Raw genomic sequence first — 25,900 nt, forward strand, 5'->3', positions numbered from 1 at the left:
GTGTCGCGGCTGGCACTGGCCCGGCGCCCGCCCCGCGCTCCGCCTGCGCACCGCCGACTCGGGAACTCGTCTGGGATTTTCCTGCAAACGCATTTTGTCTCTTTGCAGAGGCAGCTTTAAACTTTCTTTCCAAACTGTTAATTAGATACACTGTACTTTGCTCATGTTCCGTGGAGGCCAATGGGAGTGCGAGGCTGGAAAGGCTTGTGACTCAAAGCATAGTTATTCGGGAGGTGCAGAACATCTTTGCGTGCCGCGTTCAGATGGGCTGTACCTGTAATTTGTGACTTTGCCTTCTCCGAGACTTCGTCGGTTTGGTGACATCGGGAGGCAGAAGGGATCTTTAACACTTTGGGTCCTTTCGAGGTTAATCAGACACTCGGTTGAATATACAAAGGAGGAAGCATAAGTTTATCTCCCCTCTGAAATCTGATGGAAAGTAACATTGCTTTTGTCCACGAGTTACAGCACTATGGTCCTGTCCTTATTGCTGAGCTCGTCATCAGATGATAACTTGCTCGTGAGGGAACTTATGCTTTTGTAACGAAGGCTGTTACCTTGAATGTGATGATGAGCTTATTGAACACCAGAGGGAACTCTGAATAGGTAATTCATTCAAGGGAGATATATGCTTATTTTAGTGTTTATGTTCTCATTACAATGGAATCTAAGAGGAAGCAAAGGTTGGTAAGTAATAGGCTGCTGGTATGTACCTAGGATTGACTTCAGTTTTCTTAACAGTTTTTTTCAGAAGACATCAATTCTAAATTAGGGCTGAAAAAAAATATTTTTTTCTTTCTTTTTTTCCCCCCTCCCCAAAGCTTGAAGTGTGCAACTGGTCTTGCAACAGCTATGTACCATGCTATAGGCAAATCAGCTGGGAGACCTGTTCACTATTTGCTAGGGAGTGAGATTACACATGCATGTTGGGCTGATCCTTAATGCCCTGCCTGCCTGTCAGGTTGTGAGACAGATCCAGCACACCTGGGTACGAGGGCTGCTGCCTGCAATTGATGTGCCAGAATAGAGCATGCTTCCAGCCAAAACAAAAGGGAGGAAGGAAGGAAGTCTACCTCCAAGCCTAGCATAGCTTGTCCTCCTTACCTAGAACACTTGTGGATCTAAAACCTAGTCTGATTGCTTGTGAAGTAGAAAACAGTCTTTCTTAAAATATATGATTTAAATAAATACAGAAACTAAATGTTGTCGGTGTTTGGGAAAGGAGTTTGAATGGTGGCCTCTGGTATGGAAAGGTGTTTAAATCATCTGAGATTATTGTAAGAAGCAAGGGTCAACCCATCAAAATGTGATACTGTATGTTGTAGTAACATGAACCCCCAAAATGTACAACTGAAGCTTTGGATGCTTGTGATAGTCTGTTACAACAGTGTTGATAACCACGCTTCTTTGATACTCCTGGATTGTCAACGACATGGGAAGGATAGCACAATAAATACACTTGTGACTCTGACTTTTGCTCCAGAAGCTGATGCATTCAGCTGTTCATCCTGTCCCTTTGCCAGAGATTACTCTACCATTCAGTGTTATTTTCTATTGAACTTTGAATCTGCCAGAGTTTACGGATAGGCATATGAATGTAAACTGTATTTTATGGCTGTTCATATTAGTGTTGTGAAGTCTGATAGCATGAATCTCCTGTATATCTCTCTGTTGTGACAAACAGAGGGACAAAGCAAACAGTTGAGGTCAGCTGAATTGAGCTGCATTTGTGACCCATAGTCCATAAGCATCTAAATTCTTCTGAAATGGCAGGTGTGAGTCCAGTGACCTACCTTGTACCAGAACTTGGTGGGCAGAGGTGATGGGGAGGCAGCTGTGCACGAGGAGAGGCTGTGTGACCTTCTTCCTAGGTTGGTCAGCAGCACAAGGGTCTGGGTTTCAGAAGGATGCAGTAGTTGGTGCACCTGATCAGCCCTCTCTTCCTCTCCTTCTTCATCCATTCTAGCAATCTGAAAGTGATCCAACTTTTTTTGTTCTTTTATCTAAGCCTTTCTTTGTTCATCTGACTTGAGGACTTGTTATGTAAAATATTCTCACTAAGGGCACAGCATTACTCTGCCTGAATTTTCTACAGATGATATTGGAAGTTGGATAAAGGCTTTGTGTAGCTTTATAAAACTGGGAGTTGTTTGCCTTGCATGCAGAAGATCGCTAAGAACAAATTACATTTTGAAGGGAGATCTCTTCATGAATGTCTATTAAGAACAAAAAAGTCCCTCTTTATTGTTGCAAACGGGTTTGGATTCTGGCTCAGTTTTGAGAAAAAGATTTGTGCGTTATTTATTTATTTTTATGAAGATTAAATACTAAGTGTTTATATTTCTGTAATGCCTAGAATTTGGAAATTTTCATATACTTTTTAATTATTTATTGTATGGAGCATTGAATGAAGATGTTTGTTACACTGGTGTCACATTCAGAATATTGAATTACAATTGTAAAATTAAGGTAACAAGCCTAAATTGGGGTTTGCAACCTTAAGCTCTTGCCAGCAAGCAGTTAATGGCAACATTAACTGCAAGAAAAGTAATTGCTACCGTTCTTTTACTGTCATTTTGTTCTCACTCCCCTCCAGTCAGCCTGTTCCACAGAGATATCATGAATATTCACCGAAATAGCTTGGCATTGTCACTTATGCAATTTCTCATCAGATCCAATGTGTTGATGAGCTAATGTGCACTTGATTAAATGTACTTGATTTATGCAAACAAAAACTCTAGGTCCTTCTTGAAGTAAAGTTAGCACCTGCACAGCTATTAGTGAGATGAGAGGCTAAATAATTATGATGAAATTAAGTAAACAAACAACCTCGATGTGGTATTCCTCCTACTTCTTCACTTTTACCTTTTTGTTCAACTCAGTAGTGGATATTTAGCTTTTCTTGCAGGTTTTCTTATGCACCATAGGAAATTGTAAAGCTCAGCTTATAGTGGAGGGTCTATTTAAATGGCTTCTACTAGAAAAAGAAACCCCAAAAAATCAAGAAAAAGAGTATTATTAGCTGTAATAAGGCCAGAGGTAACTAGGATTAGTGGAGTATTACTTAAAGAGTTTTGTTTAAGTATGAGTCTAACTTGGATTTGACATTGGTCAGTTAATCCTTGTTGAAAATAAAATCATATAGCCTAAGTGATTGAGGGGGTGTCTGTTGTAACAAAAAATATTATTTGGAAAGTGAGTGGTTTAGCCTCTTACTTTTTAATTGATCAAACACATTTAGAAATAAGGAGTTGAAAACATTTTATTTAACCACCAGTGGTTAATGGTACAAAAAGTTCTCTGTCTATAAAACTGATCAAATCTGGCTACAAAAGGAGGCCTGGAGTCCTTGCCCTCTGCTGCTCTGGAGGCAGCAGAGGATGGATGGAGGAGGGAGAGGACACGTTTGCCCAACCGTTGTGCAGCCAGACAGACTGGAAAGCTGTTCAGGGGATCTTGTGGACCTGGGACTTACTTTCTTTAGGCAGATAGTAATTTAGTTATCTGTTAAAATCAAGTATTTCTGTTTCTGTCTCTGCAGTTGTATCTCTGGAAATATATAACTTTTGGAACTCTCTAAGTTTCCATCTCAGGTAGTTGGAAGACTTACTTCTTGTTGTAAGTCTAAAAGTATCTGTGCTTGATAAATGTTACTAGTAATTATTAAAAAAATCTCAGTCTCAACGTGATGGTCAGCCCCTGCTCCACTGCTCAGCTTTACACCACCATAATGCAGGACAGAGTTTGCCCTCAGGAATGTGTCAGCAGAGCTGTGGTCACCAGCCACGTGCTCATAGGGACACTTGGTTTCTCTTTGGAATTCAGCTTCTGGGAGCTGGCGCCAGCACGGATTGATGATTAGCACCATGCTGAGTTCCCCAGGCTCGTCAGCCTCCATACTCATCAGGGGACAGAGTCCACCTGGCACCTTCTGAAACACTTCTGACCTTGCTCCACCTTTGTAGTTAGCTTCCAAGTTTCTGCCTTTGTAGTTTCACTTTTGACATGCCCCTGGTCAAAAAGCTTTGCAGTCCTGCAAACAAGTGAATTTAGTAGTTGATTTATTCAATCCAAGTGTGTCCTCAAGAAGTTAGTTATCCAACTAAAACCTTATTCCTAGTGTTTCACTTATTTTCTTGTTAACTGGCATCACTAGTTTAAGACCACAAGTAAAAAGTGAAGGCAGTCAGTCTTCCTGACTTATATCTGGGCCCAGCAAGATCATGGCACAGATCCTCCTGGGACTTACATGAACACATATGGAAAAGAAGGAGGTGTTTGTGACAGGCAAAATGGCTTCAACATGGACAAACTGTGCCTGACAAATTTGATAGCATTCTATGACCCAGGTTACAGCGTTGGTGGATAAAGGAAGAGCAACCAATATCACCTGCCTGGACTTGTGCAAAGTTTGACATTGTCCGACATGGTATAGTTGTCTAAACTGGAGAGACATGGATTTGATAGATGGACTGCTCAGCAGATAAGAAATTGGCTGGATGGTTGCACTCAAAGAGTTGCAGTGAATGACATGTGTCCAAGTGGAGACCAGTGGTATTCCTCAGGGATCAGTACTGAAACCAACACTTTTTAACATTTTTGTTGGTGACGTGGATAGTGGGATTGAGTGCACCCTCAGCAAGCTTCCCAGTGACACCAAGCTGTGGGGTGCAGACACGGTGGAGGGAAGCAATGCCTCCCTGAGGAACCTGGACAGGCTTGAGAGGTGGGCCTGTGCAAACCTCATGAAGCTCAGCAAGGCCAAGTGCAGGGTCCTGCCCCTGGGTTGGGGAAATCCCAAACACAAGTACAGGCTGCATGGAGAATGAATTGAGAGCAGCCCTAGGGAGGAGAACTTGGGAGCTGTTGGTTTACAAGAAAGTCAACATGATCCAGCAGTGCAGACTCGCAGCCCAGAAAACCAACCCTGTTCTGGGCTGTATCAGAGAAGCCTGGCCAGCAGCTTGACAGCAACATAAGATGGCTGTGGCACTGTTGGAGTGGTCCAGAGGAGGGCCATGAAGATGACGAGAGGGATAAAGCACCTCTCCTATGAAGACAGGCTGAGAGGGTTAGGGGTGTTCTGCCCGGAAAAGAGAAGGCTTCGGGATGATCTAACTGCCTTTCCAGTACCTGAAGGGAACTAACAGGAAAGATAGGGCAAGACTATTTACAAAAGCATGTAGTGACAGGACAAGGAGGGATGGGTTCAAATTGAAAGAGAGTAGCTTAGATTAGCTATTAGGAAAAAATCTGTACTGTGAAGGTGGTGAGGCACTGGAACAGGTTGTGCAGGGAAGCTGTGAGAGAATGCCCCATTCCTGGACATGTTCAAGGTGAGGTTGGATGTGATTTTGAGCAGCCTAGTCTAGTGGAAGGTATCCAGGGGTGCTGGAATGAGATTATCTTTGAGGTCCCTTCCAACCCAAACCTTTCTCTGATTCTGTGATTTACCTAATTTGCAGTGAATGGCTTTGGTATTACTTGACAATCAAGTTATCTTTATGTTGCAGATGTCATTCTGTCTTTGTTTTTTAAAAGCCTTCTCAATCCTACAATAATCCAGGAAGCTGTAGAAAAACTTTGCCCCTAAAATATCCTAATTCTGTGCTGGACCTTCAAGCAGACCCATAAGAACCACTCTTCCAGATTAGGTACATGGAAACTGCTGAACAGCATGATTTTAAGTAAAAATCCATGAGATGTTTAGCACTTGAACTGAATTGTTCCAGAACTTACTTTTTTATATCAATGTACGTTCATGCTAATTGCTGAACAGACCTGACTAGCATATTTCTAGTTAAACTGGATTAGGTCTGCATGTTGACTTGGATTGAAGGATGCTCTCATAAACCTGACACTAATCTTGCTGTATCTAGAGGAATTATTAATGTGATAGCTCTGTGTCTTAGAGAAGGAATGCAGAAAGCTTAATGTTCTCTCCATACTTACTGACTGTGTTTTAAATATGTAAAAATTTGAGGAGTGAACTCCTCACATCTTTTTCCCCAGGCCTCTTGTTTATCTTCTAGATAGTTTAAGAGATAGTATCTCTTTCTGATGTCTGAGAGTTGTATATAAAGAAGATCTAGCTCTTATATTCCTATGGGCATCACTGTTTAGAATTTATGAAGGACCAGTTTCTTAAGCAATGTTTGCCCTGCAGGAAAATTGTTACTGGCCAAATGTATTCAGCCACAGGGAGAAAGCAGAGGTCAGAAAATATAAACTAAATTGATCTGGTAAAAAGGGTGCAACTGAAATACAAGGGGAAGTTTACCATTCTGAATCAGGACAAGTTAGTAATCTTTTGCTGGTGGTTAAACTAGGCCTGCAAAGCAAATAAAAGCTTCTTCTTTCCTGAAGATACAGGGCAATTGGAATGGTTAATAGTAGAAGGGAATGATTTCCTTCAGCTTGTATTACTTAGTTAGTTTCCCTTTAATAGATCTGATTATGCTCATTGCAACTGGAAGTCCAAATTATGCAGCATCTCTCTTAAATATATCAGCAGAACATTCATTTGGCCTTCCTTAGTGTGTTGTCAAAGTGTGTATTGAACTTACATGCCATCTTCATTTAATCAGTTTGGGACAAATTGGTATAAACTTAATGTTGGGCCTGTTGAATTGTAGGGCAATAAAAGCAGTAATTTGACCTCTTCTATTTCCAGTCTTGTGTGATTAAGTAGTTTAAAAGCTGTGAACTTTTTTTCTGTGCAGCTTTGACATGCATCATCAGCAACTGGAACTTTTCCCTCATGAACTAACACCTCATGTAAACTGCAGTTGTGGTTATGATGTGTGCACATCTCCCATATGGGTATATGTGGGTCTTTGAGGTTTTCTTTTCCCGCACATATGTCAAATGGCAATGGTTTTGTCTGAAAAGCTTCTGCACAGGCAGAAAGTGTCTTTGTGAGTACTTTTAAGAAGTTTTGAAAGAGTCAGTAACTCTGCAATCACAAAGCTGGCTTTATGGCTCAGATTATGCATGTGCTGTGTGGTCCAGGTGTTGTCACCTTCTGCCTACCCAAGCTGTTGAGATGGAAAACCAAAAGACTTTATTTGCCTTGGCAATCCTGAGTCCTAAGTGGTGGTGTGAGTTTATGTATTAGTAGGTTGGATAAAACTCTGGAGAGGTGACGTCTCTGTTTATTAACAGATGACTTCTTGGTTTGACATTTAACTGGGGGAAGATCTGCAAGCATTTCACAGTCCATTGTGCATTTAATTTGTTGTTCGGTAGCACTGATGAAAGTGTTGGGCAATATCTTTGTGGGCTCTTTTTAAAATTATTTGATTGAGGGTTTTTTCTTTGATTTTGGGTTTTGTTTGGGGTTTTTTGAGATTGTCATCTATAGTTTAGCATCAGTGGAACTGTCAAGTCTCACAACTCTTGAACATCTCACTTGGCTATTGCTCATGGGCCAAACAAATTCTGGGACTAAAGCATACCTTACCTTGAAAATTCTGAGAAAAAGAGTCCATCTTTAAGAATTTGTTCCCATTTGGTTTTGCCTTTTCAGAATTTCATCCTGTTTCTAACAAGAGCCTTTTATTGTTTTGAATTGCATCTGTTCATGCCTTTTAAGTTTTCTTGTGGCTGTATTAAAGACTTTTTGTTGCTGATAATTGTTTTTCCTTAAAGATGATCAAGTAAACTGTCAGTTGTCTGGGTGGCTTATCAAAAGGACTGAATCTTTAAATCTGATTACACATAATGCTTTTTACCTCCCCCCAGATGCTAATTGCTTTTGTAGCTCTACTTTGCATGTTCTATAATTTTCAACATCTCTTTTTGAGCATCAGCCATGGAACTGGGCAGAGCATTTCAGTGTCACTCTTGCCCCATGCTACCCCAGTCATTTTTTCCATTCACTCTCATATCTTTGAACCCAGGAGCCGCCTTAGCCCTTCTAATAACAGCAGAAGCTCTGAATGTGATGCTTAGCTGTGAGGCTGTGTTGACCTCATCCCTTTTGCTTTCCTTGCTTCGGAGATGACAGTTCTGTGATCTGCAAACCTTACCTGCATCCCTTGTTACTAGATATATATCTGCATTCAGGTGTCTTAAGATTGTTTTGGTTGGAATGAGCACAGCTTGACAAGTAATTGTGTTAACTCCGTGATTTGCCTTCTGTTTTTATTTCTCATGTTACTAAACCATGTAATCTCTTAATTTTCCCATAAAGAACTTGCTTATTTCCAGGTAGCTAATAAAACACTTAGGTAATGTAAAGCATAATTCCAGTAATTTTGAACTGCAAAGGAAGCATTACAGTTGCATTGTGATGTTACTCACTAATGACAGCTTTTGACATCTTGAAGTTAACTAATTTTTACATATTTGTCCTATATGTTTTGACATCCTGTTTTTAAAATCCCAATGATTTGATATCTGTTGATTATGTCACATCTTTAAGCCTTCAGTTGCTGAAAAATCCTTCAGTGTGATACAAAATCAATAGATTTCACCATATTTTACTCTTATTAAGATAAAAATGAGGAACTTTCTGCAATGTCTTGAGATGCCAGCTGCAAAATGATTCCTTGCTTAGGATGCCCATAGACCCCCTGAGCGAGCTCTTTTTGTTTGATTTTGCATATTGCCCAGTCCCTTGTTTTATGTGTTCTCTGAGGCATCTGTTCTGTGTCTCTTCCAGCAGGAACAAGTACACATCAAAAGGCATTTCACCCTGGACCCTATTTGCACAGAAGCCTGAGCCCCAAGAAGTCCCTTTGACCAGCAACACTTGTGCTGCTCAGGTGGGCTAAGAACTTTTTTGGACTGAGGGTTTTGGTTTTACCTCCATTTCTTCTTCCAAAGTGCCGTGCTGCTTGCTTGAGAAGGAGGAGTTTCTTGTGTAGGGCACTGCAGTGCAGTTGGCTTGGTGCACCGAGATGAGAGACGTCTGTGTGGGATAGATGTGCTTTAGGGTTTAGGTTGAAATATCACAGCCTCAAATTCAGTGTAATAATCTGGCATGAAAATGCACTTACTTTGTCATTGTCCTGGATGCTGTCTGATTCAATAGTGATTTTTATGCATAGTTTTGTGTCTCCTGGACCTGTAGTGTAAAAGGATATTAAGCTTGTGGGTGTGAATCATCTCGAAGTTAACTTAGTTATCAAAACATAGTATCTCAATTGCTCAGAGTAACACTTTCCACTTCACTTTTGCAATGTTTTGCTTGTTGCCACTGTTCAAATTTAAATGCCAATTTACTTTTCCCAGTTGTAGCAATTAGTTATTCTCTTTTAATTTTGATCCTGATGCCTGTAAAATGAGTAAATGTAAACAGCATTCTTGAAACTAAACTCTTCATGCTATTTTTTCCTACTGATAATTTCAAAAGGCAGACTGTGTTTTCTGTTGTCTGTGGCTTAATTAATGTACTTGAATTATACTTGAACAGGAACTCTGATACCAGAAGAGGGTTTAGCAACCTTGAAAGTTAGGAGCTTATGAATGAGGCTGTGCTGAAGAGTTACTTTATGTTATTACTTTGCTTGTTGGTAAAAGAAGGTGTAAACTCGTGGCCAGAAGTGGCTACATACTTGCTTCCTTTCCCTCCCTCTTAGAGACTTTTCTGTTTTCTCAGGCCTTTCACGTGTAATAACTTGGCGTGGACAGACAGGTCTCTGTCCCAAACTGAGATGCTCCAACACCATGCTAATAATTCAGTGGCATCAGTCAGATGAAACTGGCATCCTTACTGGAATACCACAAGTCTGGGCTGCTTTGTGAGTAGGTTTGGTGCCCAGACTACCATCTCTGATGGCCACTGTATGCAGTGGGGTGCTGTATGTTTCTTGAATGGGGACTTCAGCATTGTGGTTTTGCTGCTGTCTTTAGCAAGCAATTTAATTTCTCTGTGATTTTGTGGTGTGTTTTGTTTAGTTGTGGGGGGGAGGGGTGTGGGCAGGTGTTGGTTTTGTTGTTGGTTTGGGTTTTTTTTTCCCATTGCTCCACTTTGGGGAATTTGGGGAAATCTGTAGAGAAAAGCACAATTTGGTGGTATTTTTGTCAAGTATAAGTAGGGCAAGTAGATGCTGCAGCATTCCTTCTTGACCAGAAAGGATGGGGACCTGCTAAATCTCTTAAATTATCCTGTGTTGCTTTCCTAAAAGCCCCTATGCAAAAGTAAACCTTGCATCCCCAGATTTCCTGGCTTGAGCAAAGCCTCCTCCAAAGCACTTTCACATCGTGCTCTCTGTATCCATGAGATGGCTTGGCAGGAGGGAGCATTTTTGTTCCAAGTGGGTTAGCAGCAGGCACAGACCATCATTCAATGATATGAAATCTTCAGTGGCAGCTCTGCTGTAAGTAGTTCCTGCCATCACTGGCCAGTACCTGCTTGGTTGTGCTGTTTTGTGGAGCTGTGCTGTGGGCTGGACAGGAGAGCTGATCTAGCACTAGACTGTATTTTATGTAGTTGTTATGTAGCTTTGAAAAAAAGTCTTTGGAAGTTTCCCTTCATCTCTGCTGTATTTCACAGCATGGCTGTGCAAACACATGATAATTTGCAATGTTGGACTGAGAAGCTGGAAAGCAATCCCCACACCCCACCCCGTTAAAAAAAAGAAAAAAAAAAGAAGAGGATTCAAGACTTGCTTAAAGTAATTTCATTGCCAAGTTCTTTGTGTTATCAAGCCCTGCCTGTGTCTGTTGCTCTCTTCCCTTCCTGCCGGTCCCATCCTGGGTGGCCCTATTACTCAGGGAAGAAGAGGCTTTTGCAAACTGAGTGAGGGTGTTGAGTTTGTACTTTCAATGGCAACCATGCTCCTGTGTGGCTGTTCTTTCATTTCAAATATGAGGTGGCTTTAAACTAAATACAACCCTTTTACACAGATCTGGCTAGTGCCCTTATTCTCTCTGGGTGCTCTAAATATTGCATCCCTGTGCACTTGGTGAGGAAACTTTTTTGGTGTCAGTTTTCTTTCTCAGCTGATGACCTCCAGCGCACTGCTAGCACTCTCCTGAAGCATTAACCATGCACAGAGTCACTTCCTTTTCCCTCTTACTTCAGTTTAAAAGACTTTGCTCTTGAATCTTGTAAATGGGGTGATAATTTCAAAGCAAACAGCTTCCAGTCCTTTCTTGCCAACTTTTGCCCACAAGGTATGCAAAGTAAACAGAGCAGTTAGGAAATTAGTTATGTGCTTTCCCTCCTAGTGCAAGGCATCCCAGGATGGTTCCTAGCCCTCTAAGTAATGAATAAAGGGAGAGATGGAGAACTGGCATGCCCGAGTTGCATTTTAATGTATGGAACCATTTCACAGATCATTCATATTTTACAAGCTTTAGGAAAACCTTGTAAAATGTTAGGCTTTAAAAAATCTCTACTATTCATATATTGAACATAAAAGTGTTTTATTGCTTGCAGCAGAGAAAGAAAACCGAAATACCTAGGATGGGCTAAAAGAAATACAGAGAATTTTCTTCACATGTAAAAAAATAGCTTTGAAGCAGACTTCACCTAAATACAAGGAAGATTCTTACCTCTGGCAGGCTTTTGGGGGGAGCTTAGAAAGATTTTTCAGTGCCACTATGATATTTATAGGTCTGATTTGGAAACTGTGAGTCTGGATGCTGTAAAGGTGGGTATGCAGCAGTTACAGGGTACAATACCTGTAACAGGATATGCAGATGCCATTTTGGTGTATTTATTAAAAGGAGACAAGTCTAGACAACCATTAAAAATATGACTTTGAAAAAGTTGACAAATAAATGGTTAATGCTTAATATATTTAGCTCCATCCTAGGTATTGAACAGTCTTTACTAATTGACTTATAGGAAAATTTGTTAAATGTGAAAATTAGACATAAGGTTATCAATGGAGAGGCTTAGCTACAAGGTGATGGTGAGGCTGTAAAGGGGAAGAAACATTATGTGATCTCCTCCAAATGAGATAGGGCAGGTCCCAAGAGTACAAGGCCTGCAGGTATTCAAATCAACAGCTGAGTTATAATCTGAGGCCATGAGCACAAACACAACTTCCATTTTATGCTTGTGCATGTGGCAGCACAAGTAGGAAGTTGGAGTTCTCCTGGTCCCAAAAGAAGATCCTTCATTATCAACTTTACTCCCTCGGCATGACTCAAAGAACAGTATGATAATAACCCATAGTGGTACTCCTTCACACATTTCTATCCACTTCATAAAAGCAGCTCTATGCATGAAATGTGCTCTACTCCGTTTTAGAAACAGGATCTCTGTTTAAAAAATTGTATAAAATTGTATTTATTATATACAATATGTATAATATATTTTATAGCTGCTATCAAGGGTTTTTAAAGCAAAGTATGCTCTGTCTTATGGAAACTTTCCCTTGATGTTTCCCAGCTGAAGGTTATGAAATTCTCTGAAGATGGGTTTTATTTCCATAGAAATTCTTTGAGTTCCGTGAATGTTAACTCAAAACACCTGAAAGAATGTAACATATCTGTCTTCTGGAGTATTTCATTTGTACTTGTGCCAAAAGCAGAGCAGCAGACTCAGCTGCAAGGGCCTAGTTTGGCTGAACTTGCAGTCCCTAGAATATATAAGAAGATTTTTTTTTAAATATAGATTTAATGCTAAGCTCTTATATTTACTGGAGAGAGAGGAAATATTACAATTTGAGTAAATTTTTTAAAGTAATTTATATATATGTTAGCCACAAGGAAAGGATAATATGTTCCTGGAATAATTTGTTTTTAAATAGCTGCACTTTAATGCAGCATGAACTCAAACATCCCAAACCACACAATTTTTTTGCTCTTTAGTTCAAATAAACCTTACCTCAGTTCACATATATATTTATTTTCCTGAGTGAAATTATGAATTTCCTCTTTACAAATCAAAAAGAGAAGATGTTGAATTCGCTTCTGCTTAGTGTAGGCCCTTTAAAGCAGACATTGCTTTATAAGATTTGATTCAGCATCTGCTTTTTACCTGTGAATCCTTAATGAAGTTAAAGCTGTCTAGGTAATACAATTACAAATGTGATGCAAATTGTAATGCAAAGCCAGGAGATTGTCAGCCCAGAAACTTTGTGTATGAGCTGCAAATCATCAGAGTAACCTCCTCTTTGGTAGTACCCATTTCCATTTTCTGTCCATCTCCTGGGAAAGAAAAGGCAGCAGTAGCCAATGGGAGAGATTGTAACTTTCTGGCTCTACTTGGTGCAAAGGTTAACAAACCACATAGGAGTCCAGATTTTTTATTTTTTGTCATGGTGTGGCTGTTTGAATGGCTTTCCTCTTGCTCTGTGGGCAGACAGAAGGTATTGTCTTATCTACTTCTCTGTCACAGTTACAATAGCCTTGCTTTTTCTTCAGGCTGAGCCTGTTAAGTCTAGTGGGGATAGTATAGTTTTCATCTTCTCAATTGGAGAAACCTGGCAACAGACTGCTGAGTGATGGGAAGGTTAACTAATGTGAGTAGTCCTTGCAGTACCTTTATATTATTTGGCTGTTTGAAGAGGAGATAAAAAAACTTGGTGTCGTCTAAGTTAGGTTTTGTCTTTGTGGCGTGAGGCTGCACATGTGAAAGTTTGAGAATGCTGGAATATTTTTCTTGTTTCTAAGTTTAGCTATAAATATCTATGGCCTACTTAATATTAACCTGTGTACTTCAAAATGAATAGCAGATTACAAGAAAATCAGATCGCTTTCTTCAAGTAAGCTGTTGGGAAACTCAAGACATTCAGAGAAAGTGAATTAACTGAAGGTGTGGAGATGGAGTACACCAAACCTCAAGCTACCTGCAGGGCACTCTTGAGAGGGAAGGGGTACTCTGGAGAGAGAAATTGACTTTCTCCTCTGAAGATGGAGGAAGCATCATGCTGACTCATCTTCTCACTTGGGAGTTGTTCTTCAGTGGAGAGGTCTATCATTAGATCTTTTTCAGGAAATGAGGTGTCTGCCATTTAACAAGAGAGGAAAGTAAAAGATGGGTCTGTTACTTACTTGGCCAGGATCAGAACTGCATATCCAGGAGTAAAAATCATGCCTCCAAACAACTTTGTTCAGAGAGCCTCCAGGGTCTCCTTCTCCAGAGTGACCCTCAGGTGGTGGTTTGGATCTATTTTGTATGCAAATTGTATAAATTCAACTAACAAGATCACACAGATGTTATACAGAGTGCATTTTTGTGCAACTAAATTGAATTGGGAATCTGTACTACTGGGTCCACTTAAAATAAAGTATTACCACATCAGTCATAGCAGAGACATGTGAAGGAAATCCTTTGCTAGCATTCCTAGGGAATGCTGCAAATGCTTCACTGTTCCTGGAGTGCAAAATCATTCCTCCCTCCTAAAGAGCATCCAAATGCTTTTAATATTGACCTGGAGATTAAAAAACCCCAACAACAAAGTGTACAGCTAGCATTCTATTACTGTATTGAATAGCTATTAATATGGCTGCTGTGGGAGATGGGGCAGGAAGGGAAGCATGGCTGCCTAGAGCTGCAAACATAACAGCTTCTAAAGTTTCAAAATGCTCCTTCTGCCTCCTCACACGTGCATGCTACCTGCCATCCTATGTTTGTATTTGGTATGTTGATTTGGGGAAAGATTTGATTTGACACTACAGCACAGCTTGAGGAACCAGCTGTACAGAATATTAATATCTGATCTTATTTCATTAATATCAATTTCAGGCCTGCATTCCAGAGAGGGTTAATATTAAGCTGATTTTAATCACAGCAATATTTTCCGGATTCCTAGACAAAATGCACCAGCTGGTTTGCACTGAATTTTACAGTGCAGGAGACAAGGAACAGACTTCTTCACAGAAAGGGAACGTGGCAGTGTAAGTCCTGGGAGAATGGGGAGTTTCAAGCACTGGGCAGTGAGGTCTGGCAAGGGCAACACTGAAAACCAGAGGGACACCTAGTCTTGGCTGTGCTCTCACCTTGGTTTCCAGTGTTGCTGCTCACCTCAGGCTCTTTGCTCTGATCCCACCTCTTTTTGACTTGTGTTTCCCTCTCATGGTGAGTGACAAGCTTTCAGGAAAGCTGTGTTTCTGGGCTGGCTTGTGGCTGTCCACTCCACTCCCTGCATCCCACCTAAAGCAGAAGTGGTTGTACAACCACTTGCTGGAAGTTAGAGGAAACATTGCAATGCCTGATCTCCTGTGAAACCACTAAATGAGGTCATTAGACATTAATTTATTTTTTTTTACAATTCAGATATGCAGCCTTGGAAGAAATGAATGAACCATAGCTTCCTTTTTTCCTCCACCTTTTTCTGCCACATAAAATGGCATAATTAAATAGCAGCTATATTGTTTTACAGTTGCCTCTATGCGTGAAATTAGTGTGCTTCCCAAAAAAGCCCTAAAACTGAAAGACTCTGCAGTGTTTGTTACAGTAAGTTAGGCCTGTGACATTCTATCCTCTGAGAAATATTCCTGCATGGAATCTCGTTATCCAGTTCATCAACATGCATAATTTCTTCCACTACTCCTAGCTTTGAGTCGAGATTGGATTTTGTGAAGATGTCTGCAGAGGAGTTTTATGTATGGAGCTGTATGAACAGAAAAGGTTAAAAATTGTGGTTGCAGCAGCCGTGAAAAGCTATAGCATAAACGTTCACTGCTTTAAAATATGAAAAAAACTGATGTCTTTTAAATATCAAAGGGATTAGTATTAATCCAGCACTTGTGATTTTCTTAAATCATGTTATTTGCATAATAATACTCACCACCTGCTATATCTTCAAAGCGCTTTTCAGACATTAACTAATTGATCTTTGTAACACCCCTGTGATGTAAAGACCTGTTATTATCCCCAGTCTGCAGATGTGGAAACCAAGACCCAGAGTAGCTGAAGGAACTTGTTGGGCACAGGGCTGAGGGAGAGACATCGAGGGTGCCATGTCTCTATTGTCCTGTCTTCTGGCAGTTCCCACTTCCAGGGGCAGCTACAATTTCTTCTTGCCTGCCTTTAGGAACAAAAAAGGAATGGATTGATTTTTTTTGTGTCTTTGGAGGGATATTGTTGGGGGATGTTTGTTTGTTTTGATTTTGAGGGTGTTCTGCTAAATGATTTTACTTTTGTTTTTACTTGCCCCGTAGTCAAAGACAGATAAGACAAAAAGGCTTTTTATGTCTTCTTATTTTCTGTGTGCACCACAGTGAGCATTGAGAGTTTTGAGCACTTTTTTCCTTTGTTCAGGACTCAGTATGGTCTTCTTAAAACACAAGAAGTTCCATCTCAATATGAGAAAGAAGACTGTAAAGAACTTTACACTGAGGGTGGCAGAGCACTGGAACAGGCTGCCCAGGGAGGCTGTGGAGTCTCCCTCTCAGGAGACAATGAAACCCACCTGGATGTGTCTGTGTGTAACCTGCTTGTGGTGGCCCTGCCTTGGCAGGGATTGGACTAGATGATCTCCAGAGGTCCCTTCCAACCCTAACAATTCTGCAATTCTCTGATTCCTGTTAGTAGTTTTATGGTCAAACTTGCCCCTGCTTGAGTAAGAAATTATTAAAATGAGAAGTGACAGGGTGAGTTGCTTATTGTTATAAAATTTATAACAATAAATTTCCATCCAGTGAGCAGCCATTCTGGTGCCTGCCAGAAGAGCAGCTGGTGTCTGTGATCAAGGGCAGTGGAAGGCTGGGGTTGTGCTGCCATCAGGATGGCAGAATGTTCCCAACATCTGCCTCATGGTGCTCCTTCTGTGTCTGGGGTGTTCCAGCCCTCCATGGTGTGGGTGGCATGCAGGTGATGTGTAGGTTCCCCCAGCCTCTCTCACCGCTTTCTTTGGAGCAGAGCTTGGTAAAGTGCCAGGCGGTAAGTGCTGTGTACCTGAGCAAAATGAGGCAGAAATGGAGGACAGACAGGTGTCACACACCTCAGTCAAAGAAGAGATATTAAAAGGTCTTTCATGGGTAATAATCTGACTTCAAAATGGGGTATTAAAAATATATTACAGTCCCTTTAATCTGGCAGTGTCACTTCAATACTTAGTGCAAGGGCTTAACATTAAAGTGAATGTATTTGTTTTTACAGATGTTTCAATGGCATTATCTCCAAGCAGGAAAGTAAATCTTGTTGATGGAGCACTTGGAGCCCATCAGTGCAGTTTCAGACCAAACCTCAGGGAAAGCATGTGCCATGCCAGCTTCCAGGAGATGATTTTGTGATTTCCCAGGTGTAGTATTTATGCCTTCACAAGGGCTGCAGCAGTGACAAAGGAGCAGATTACTTTAACGAGTTATGGACATGGCTATATGTACTTGCTTTAGTTATTTGGCCAAACGAGGGGCCAGGGTAGGTGAGGAGCTGGAGCACAAATCACTCTGAATCCTGTTGTACTCCAGCTGGGACAGATGGGCTGTAATCTCTCTTTAGGACACAAATTACATGGTTTGCAGACCTTTGCATGCTTGTGGATTGTTTGCTTCTCTTCTCTCCTTGGAACACCATTTCCATACACCTCTGTTAATTCAGGATAGAAAGGTGACAGGCTTCAGGCTTGTCTCATGAGGTGCTCCCTCCATGATTTGTGTCATTTTCAGGTGAAAGGGGTGAAACTGATGAGTTCTTTGTGAAACACTGATCCTAGAGGGAAGGGCAGCTTAGGAGAGGGAGGAGAGTGGGCAAAGGTCAGGTCATGCTTCAAGTGAAGCTTGGAGGCAGCTGAAGCACTCCAGTGATGGTTATTGTCCTAGTCATGGAGAGAATTGGATGAAAGGTGGATCATGTAGCAGGGCTGGAAGCATGGGGCAGGGCACAGAGGGTGAATTCAGCTTGTGGGAGGCATTGTGTCAACCCAGTGTGCTCCTCTGTCAGCCTCGCACTGCCTGGGAGAAGGGTTTGGCTGTGGTGTGCTCCCAGCAGCTGCAGTGGTGCCACATTGCTTCCTTCCCTGACGGAGGGCAGGGCAGGCCTCACTCCAGTGGGAGCCAGCAGCACAAGAGTCTCAAAGGGAAGTTGCCATGGTCACAACTGTATCAGATGTTTTTATTTTTTGTGGCCAAGAGCAGCAGCTTGTGCAGTGACCTCTCATTTGGCTCTTGTGCTTGGGCAGTGTTGCCGGGGCTGGTGACAAAGAAGAGGTTGAGCTTCCCTTGATCTTGCTTGGCAAGTACTTTTTGGCCATGAGATCATGTCAGAATTACAACATGGACAGTGATGCCCTGGCTTCTGAAACATCAAATGGAGGTATGCCCTCTGTCTCCTGTATTTGTTTTGGTTTAGATCTGAAACTGCTGGAAGGTGATGGTTTGTTGTACTACTAATGGTAAATGTACCAAAATGAGCTGTAGAACACTTCTTATTGTAACATACTTCTTGTAATCAGGGCAAAAAAGTTTTAAAACCAAACCTATCATGTTTCTCTCCCTCTCTCCCTTAAAGTAACCACAGGAATAAAAATATTGTTGGCACTCATGCTTATGTTTCAGACTTGGGATTTGGTTTTTTAAGCTTGATGTTTATGAAGGATGCAGGGCTCTCTGCAGCAGTGAATGACATCCTACTTAGGTCCAGCTGAAGTTTCTCCATGGGATCCCATCAGAGGGCCTCAATTCTGGACTGCAGACAACATCAAATGCAATTTATTCTTGGCCCTTGGATCAGCCTTTTTGTTTTGTTTTGTTTTGTTTTTTTTTTTTTAATTATTATTCTGAATACCTACTCAGTTTTGGGACTGAGCTGATAGCTTCCTAGGAAACTTGGGCAGCTATCAAATAATGGTTAGTTTTGATCTCTTTTCTTGTGGACTCTTCTGTAATATCAGCCCATGTGAGATGTCTCAGCAAACTCAGTTTATTTAAAAGAACATTTAAAATAATGGAAAATAGATTTAAGGAGGGATTTGAAGAAGCCATATGCAGATGGAGTCCATGCTCTGTCATAAGGCAGAGAATCAGCTGCAGTTAAACCATTCATTGAATCTCCTCCTCTAAAGGAAAAGACTTGGTAGCTGTCATTCCTCTGCTCAACTGTTATTACTGTGAAGTTTTTCCTGATGTTTATCCTGCAACTCCTGGATGCTTTTTAGGTCTCTTGTCTTTAATAGACATGGTGAACAGTTCATTCCCTTCCTCTGTGACTAATTTCTCCCTAGCTGAATACTCAGTAAAAGCTAAATCACTTGCCAATAATTCTTGGGTCCTTGAAACAGCAAAAAAAGCAAGCTTTTAAACTGGTTAGTATTCTCTTAAGAAATAACACTATTTTGGCAACCTATACAGCCTTGAACTTGTTTGTGAGCTGACTATAGACTCTGTAACTGGATAAGTTTTGTTTAGTAAACTTTTTAAAACCTCTCACCTTTTAAAATCCAATTGTTTCCAGACTGGGGTTATAAATGGGGTTCTGTGCCTCTTGTTTAATTTTGCTGTGAACAGAACAGCTAGTGTCTTCATTCAAGGGCCTGCCTTGCTTTGTACCGGCTGATTTACAATACAATGTGTAAATGTAGTAGCAGTGTGGAACAAAGGAGAGCCTGTTTATCCAAACAAATTTGAGGGTGAGGGTGAAGAGGTAAATTGCAGCCTGTTCACTGAACTGCAGCTTGAAAGCAGAACCAAACGCAGGGGAAACGTGACAGGCAAATGACTAGAGGGGGAAGGCTTGGCTCAGCGTCCCTGTAATTTTAGGGTAGTGCTGACCCAAGGAGCCCAGGCAAGCTGTTGGGGTGCCCAGGTGCTTGCTGGTCCTTTGGAGGAGCTTCACTGGCAATTAAAGATTTTTGTAGATGGTTTTTGTGCTCTGCTCAGAGCAGTTCTGTAGTCAGTTGTGCAGAATCCAGTGTAACCTCTTGGCCGGTGTTGCTGTGGTTCTCCCGTCTGCTGTGCCTTAGCTGATTGCTTCCACTTGTCCTGAACTGAAGCCAGCAAACACATTTCTTGGATTTAAGTATTCTGGGTATTTTAGCCTTATTGTTAAGCTTGAGTATTTCAGCTATAACAGCTAAGTCTATTAGCAAAGAGATTAAATTGTGAAGAAGTTATATTGCCTTGTCCAGACACGAAAAATAAATTGTTAGAAATAGGCTTCCTTCCAAGCCATGATCACTCCTGCAAAACAAATTGGACAGAAATACTGTGGTGCTTTTCTCTGCCTTGCATGCTCACTCTTTGCACTTCCTGTAAATGAGTTTGCTACCTAATTATGGAACAGGTGGAGGAGGATCACCTATTCCAACTGTATTGATAGTGCTTCCTAAGGTTGCAATAAAGGCATGGTTTGCTCAAAATCTATTTTTTATTCTGCTTCTGCTACCATGTAACATTTTGAAAGGGTGATTTGCAGAGCAAGGAAGGCTGGGACCTGAGTAAGGCGAACTCTTCTTTAAGGCAGCTCATCAGCTTCTTGGCTCAGTCGCATCCTGCGTGCTGTGTAGTATTTACTGTTGTACCACGAAACATGAAGTTCCATCTGTCCTTTGTTTTCCTGCTCATTAAGTACAAAATTCATTTTGGTTTAGCAGAGCTTTCCTCTAAACTTTTGCTGAGTTATAAATTATGGCTTTTCTGAAATCTTCAGCCTTGCCTGTGGGAAGAACACTTTAATTTGGTTTAACAGTAGATGAGTAATCTAGCTACAGATAGTGATTTTTCAGTTCAGCTGCAGTCAGCTTCTTGCTCCAACTGTTCCACTAAAATTTCAGAGGTGGCAATCAATTCCCAGCCATCCTTGTTTATCCTCCTCTTGACTTTTCTTGTTCTCTTCTTAGTCTATGACACTGAAAAGTACCATCTTATAAAGCATGTGTGCTCTATTCCTGTTAATGGTTTTCAACACAATTTTGTTAAGTCAGATTGCTGAACTGTTTTTCTCTGTTTGGTCATCAGCTAGAATTTTAGCACAGATACTCAAATATTTCATGCTTGCCACTTCAAAACAGATGAACATTATCTCTTCAGGAATATATTTTAGCTTCTCATATCTCTTTTGGTTCTTTCCACTGTAAAGTGGAAAGAACTGGGTAAGCATTACGTAAACTAGTTTATCTTGTTCTCTGTATACATAAATATGAAGTCAGGCTGAAAGTTCTCATTTGGCATGCAGGTCCATTTTATAGGCATCCAGACTTGGAACACATCCTTTCAACATCAGCAAGATCTGTTCTTTGGGTGGGTGAATGGATGGGCCAGAGAAATGGGCCTGCCAGCACAGGGGAAGGTGTGCCAAGGCCAGCAGGGAAGCTCCTGTTTCGGGTCATGGAGCACTTCTCAGGGCATTTGGGTGATAGAAGAGGGGTACCCTGATGATGTGGAAGCTGCTGCCCAAAGGTAATGGCAGGTCAGCAGATGGAATGCACTGCTCTTGAGATGCTTGTTTTTGTTCCTCTAATTAGTGTGTAAGGTTAATTTCCTCTTGAGTGTGCGAAAGAGGAAGGCTCAGTCTTCAGGGACTAAAGCTGCCTGGAGGAGTGGGGGGGTTGTTTTGTTTTGTTTTAAGCAACTCAGTGTGGTATGCACTGTTCCTTGATGGAAGGACAGAAACTTCATAGCTCTTGTTTTAAAAGCTATGGGCTATGGGTCAGCCCGTAAATGTTATTAATTTCATATGAAATGGCTAAACTTCCTGCTGCCTTGGGTAATGTACCCACTGAGCTTGGATAAAAGGTTAGAGATGGCAATTATGGAAAAATCTTTTTCCATTCAGCTTTTGTAAGCTCAACCAAGCCACTGTCAATAATTACGCTTTTTTCCCTGCTATTGTGAACTGACTCTAATCCAGGCTTGGTTTATTTAATTTTTTTCTTGCTTGAATGTGCACACTCAAGATACATGGAGAATATCAAGCAACGTGGAATACACACTGAGCAAATGCATTTGCTGGGATGTACCTGGTGTGTCAAGCAGTGAATAGATTTACAGTGTGTAAGTGGTCATAACTGGGCTGTAAAAGTGCATGGTTTTGTGCTTTTAATTCTCTGTTTGTCTCTTAAGTTGAACAAGGCATCTTGCAGAGTGGCATTGGGCTGGAGGAGGGGGTACCAGGAGGACTAGAAATAGCAGCTGTTTGTTTATGCCAGAATTTTTATTCTCTCTCTTCCTTCTCCCTTTCCTAGGGATAGTCTTATGTATTCCACCCACTCTCATTCCCTTCTGGTGAATGTGTGTGGATGTGCTCCAGGACCATATGTGCTCGTAGAGATATACTTCAAAGGAAATTCTAGACTGCCTAGAGAAGGTGCTTGAGTTTAGACGAGGCCTGAATTTGCCGACTGCTGCAGCATTTCTTTTGAAGAACCACATGGCAGTGCTGCTGTTTCTTTCCTTCAGCACCTTTACTCACTGATGAACACCCTTAGCCCCCAAAGCAAGTGAGCTGCTGGTAGGTGTACTCTGTATGAACTGAAGCAAGCTGAATTTCACTTCAAGGCATCAGCTCAGCTGGGCTTTTTGGTGGCTTGTTGACATGCTTTAGATTTCATGATGTATTTGCCCAGCAGTGAAGATAATATGAGGTTGTTTCTTTTTTCCCCTCCATGCACAATGATTTCTTCAAAGATTTTACCAGGTGGTTTTCTGGAAAGTTGGGAACTTGCCCCAGCTGATTCAGGGACACTGTCTTACCAATCCATTATTTCTAGGTATTTAGGATTCTGGCTGCAGACCAAAAGGACCTTGTCTGTGTCTGCTCTGTTGCGGCCGTTCTTGGTTAGATGCCTACTTTCTGTTTGACAAACCTCTGCAGATTCTTGATGACTTCCATATGAATGGTGTGGTATTAAACTAAATATGCTAAATATACTCCTTGTTGAGGAATGCAGGGCATCTGGTGCAGATTTTGGCATCTTTTTCCTTCCAAAAAACAGAATTGTACAATAGCTGCTCCATTCCAGCAGCAGCAGCTTTTGAATCTGGACTGTATTGAAGTTAAATGTTTGCCAGGGGTTGTCCATTACATTTTGTAATATGAAACATTGACCTTTCATATGAAAGGCATTTATTTTATATGAAAGCATTTATTTTATATGAAGGCATTTATTTTAAAAAGTCCATTTTTATGGGTATTTGGTCCACTACTCTTGAAGAATGACTGACTGGCAGATGTGTCAGTGGACTTCTATAGCATCTTTCACGCTTTATGTGCTCTAATCCATGGTGCAGATCTTCATTAATTTGTTTCTGTAAATGCCAGTTTTGTATCTCAGACAGGGTGATCCTGTTTGTAGCTAGCTGTAGGTAAGGGAAGGAAAATAGTTTGATTTTTCACAGGTGTTGCCAGGCAGTCATGCATTCCCTTCCCCAGACTTCACTCTTTGGTCAGCCATGAAATGCAGAATGTGAGGGTGTGTATGGAAACTGTCAGCTAAAGAAACACCCTCTGGATGTAGGGAATTGGTTGTATTAGGGATGAGCAGTCTTGCTTGCTCGCACCCTAAGCCAGCAGCATGAAATTGCTTTTAGATACTTGAAAACAGCAAAAGAAAATTGCTTCTCCCCCTCACCCTGCCTTTGGAAGAGCATGTTCTTGTTAGCTGGGCTGCTTGTAAAGGTGGGACTCTCTTTGTTATCCCTGAGATGGTCTGTTGGTGTGCTGCGAGGGCTTCTCGCCTCCCCGACCACGTATTTGTTTCCCTATTATTCATAGCTGGTGGAGTGTTTGTGTTCACAGGATTATTTGTTTACAAATGATATCGTTTCTCCTGAGACTACATCTTCTGATGATGATCAATGGCTCAGTTACTTTTAATAAAGCTGAGGCAGTCAGACACAGGAATTCTTTTGAAGTTGTTGAGGCCTCATCTGAGTCATATAATACCTTAAATGAAAACAGAGCAAATAGGAAATGTAGAAACGAATGACAGGTGTTGGCAGGAGGGATGTTTAGGAAGTTTATAGCTTTCACATCTTTCTTTTCTGCTCAGGGCAGATGATTGTTCTGCCTTTAGGCACAGACAAGCTGCAAATGAGGAGATGGTGGAGAAAAATGGGGAGAAGTGGCATGACGGGAGGTGTGTGATGGGTCTGACTGAACAGATCTTTCTTCAGCACAGGCAAAGCTCTTTGTTCTGGTGGACGAGGTTCAGCACTTAGTGCTGATGCCCTTGGCCCCAGGAAGGTGGTCACAGGGTAGAGCTGGCTGGAGGCCAGGACTCGGCAGCTCAGTTTCTGACAAGGACTGATCTCCAGGGACCTCCAGCAATGATTAGTTCTGAGATGCTCTGGCAGGCACTGAGTGGTTTTGGGATGTGTTTGGAAGCTGATTCAGTAGTCTGTAAGAGATATTTTCATATGTTCCAGTTGTCCCCAGCCTTCCTACCTGAGAATGTCCATAGGACTATTTAAGCCATTTGCCAATTCAGACTGCACATAGGCTTTAGCAAAACTAGCAAAGCAGTGCTGCTTTTCTGCAGATTTGGTTAAAGGGCATCTTTGAATGCTACACTTAACCTTTTCTTTCACAGGAATGGATACATAGGGGTGAATGCTGAGTGAGGACTTCTCTGTTGTTCTCCTTTCCAATATTATGGAACTTAAAGACATTTATGGCCTTTAAAACTCCTCTAGATAGAATAGCTCCTCAAAGGTGCCAAAAAGGTTGGGTTTCAGGAAGAAAACTCAAGTATGAGTAATAGGTGTGTTGTGCTGATAGTTTTTGTAACCCTGGACATTTGCTACTGAAGAAGATCCAGATTCTTCTTTCCCCTTTCACCTTCCTATCCCATCAGCCTCCAAGCTTTCTGAACCAGCACATATTGTTACCTCTGAAGCTCTCTCACTTGTCTGCTGTGCTGCTGCATGGATGAACAGTTGACAGGTGATGCTCTCTGGCATGGCTGCGGCAGGCTGCTGATTGTTTTGCCATTAAGTGGGTGTCATTTCCCATAGCACCCAGTACCTGACCATAGTCTGAGAGCCACTGCCCTAGTCCTGCGGGGCTTGCTCGCTCCTACACAACTACTGAAGGGCACTGCTGATTTTCCACCTTCCAGAAGAGGTCTGTGTGTGGGTACCCTAGTTTAGGCATTGGCTTATACTAACCACCACTAACTTTTGGGGACAGATTGGTGTGGCCTTTATTTCCTGAGATCACATTATCACAAAATGGTTGAGAATTGGAAGGGACCTCTGGAGGTCATCTGGTGAAGGAGGTTGAATATCTCCAAGAATTGACACTCTACATCTGGGCAACCTGGACAGTGTTTGGTCATCGTTGCAGTAAAAAAGTGTCTTCTGATGTTCAGAAGGAATCTCCTGTGTTTCATTTTGTGCCCCTTGCCTCTGGTCCTGTCACTGGCGCTACTGTAAAGCAGCAGGCTCCACACTCTTTGCACTCTCTCTTCAGCTATTTATATATATTGACAAGATCTCCCACAAGCTTTCTCTCCTCCACACTGAACAGTTACTGCTCTGTCAAGTTTTCTTCACAGGAGAGGTGCTCCAGTCCCTCAATTGTATTTGTGGCTCTTGGTTTAACTCTCTCCAGTATGTTGATGTCTCTCCTGTACTCAGCCCAGAACTGGACATGGTACTCCAGGTGTGGCCTTACCTCTTCAACCCACTGGTAACACTCCATCTGATGCAGCCCAAGACACCATAGGCCTTCTTTGCATGTCTCTCACTCATGCTGAACCCAGTATACACCAGGACCCCCAGATCCTTTTCTGCCAGACTGCCTTCCAGCTGGGTGGTCCTCAGCACATTCTGATATCTGGTGCTGTTTCCCACTGGTGCAGGACTTCGCATTTCTCATTGTTCATGAGGTTGGACAATGGACCTGTTGGTCCGTTTCTTGAGTCAGTCAAGGTCCCTCTGTATGGCAGCACGACTCTGGTGTATCAACCACTCCTCTTGTTTGTGTGCCATCTGCAAGCTTGCTGTGGGTACACTGCCCCATCATCCAGATGACTGATGATGATGTTGAACAGTACTGGACCCAGTACTGGTCTCTGGAGAGCACTGCTAGTCACTGGCTTGAACTTTGCACTGA

The 25,900-nt window shown here is 41.7% G+C and overlaps 1 protein-coding gene across 3 annotated transcripts in view; it reads left to right on the forward strand.

The window, feature by feature from the left end:
• Positions 1–25,900, forward strand: part of PLXNB2 (plexin B2) — a 251,506-nt gene that overhangs the window by 819 nt on the left and 224,787 nt on the right. For 2 of the 3 annotated variants that reach the window (XM_031056904.1, XM_005420917.2), the window contains exon 2: positions 8,666–8,768. The gene's annotated coding sequence lies outside the window, so the exon portion shown is untranslated. Of the gene's footprint in view, positions 1–8,575; positions 8,769–25,900 lie in introns of those variants that run through there. The other variant, XM_031056903.1, reaches the window with a different exon arrangement.

This window comes from Geospiza fortis, unplaced genomic scaffold, assembly GCF_000277835.1.
Source record: "Geospiza fortis unplaced genomic scaffold, GeoFor_1.0 scaffold195, whole genome shotgun sequence".
Taxonomy (NCBI): domain Eukaryota; kingdom Metazoa; phylum Chordata; class Aves; order Passeriformes; family Thraupidae; genus Geospiza; species Geospiza fortis.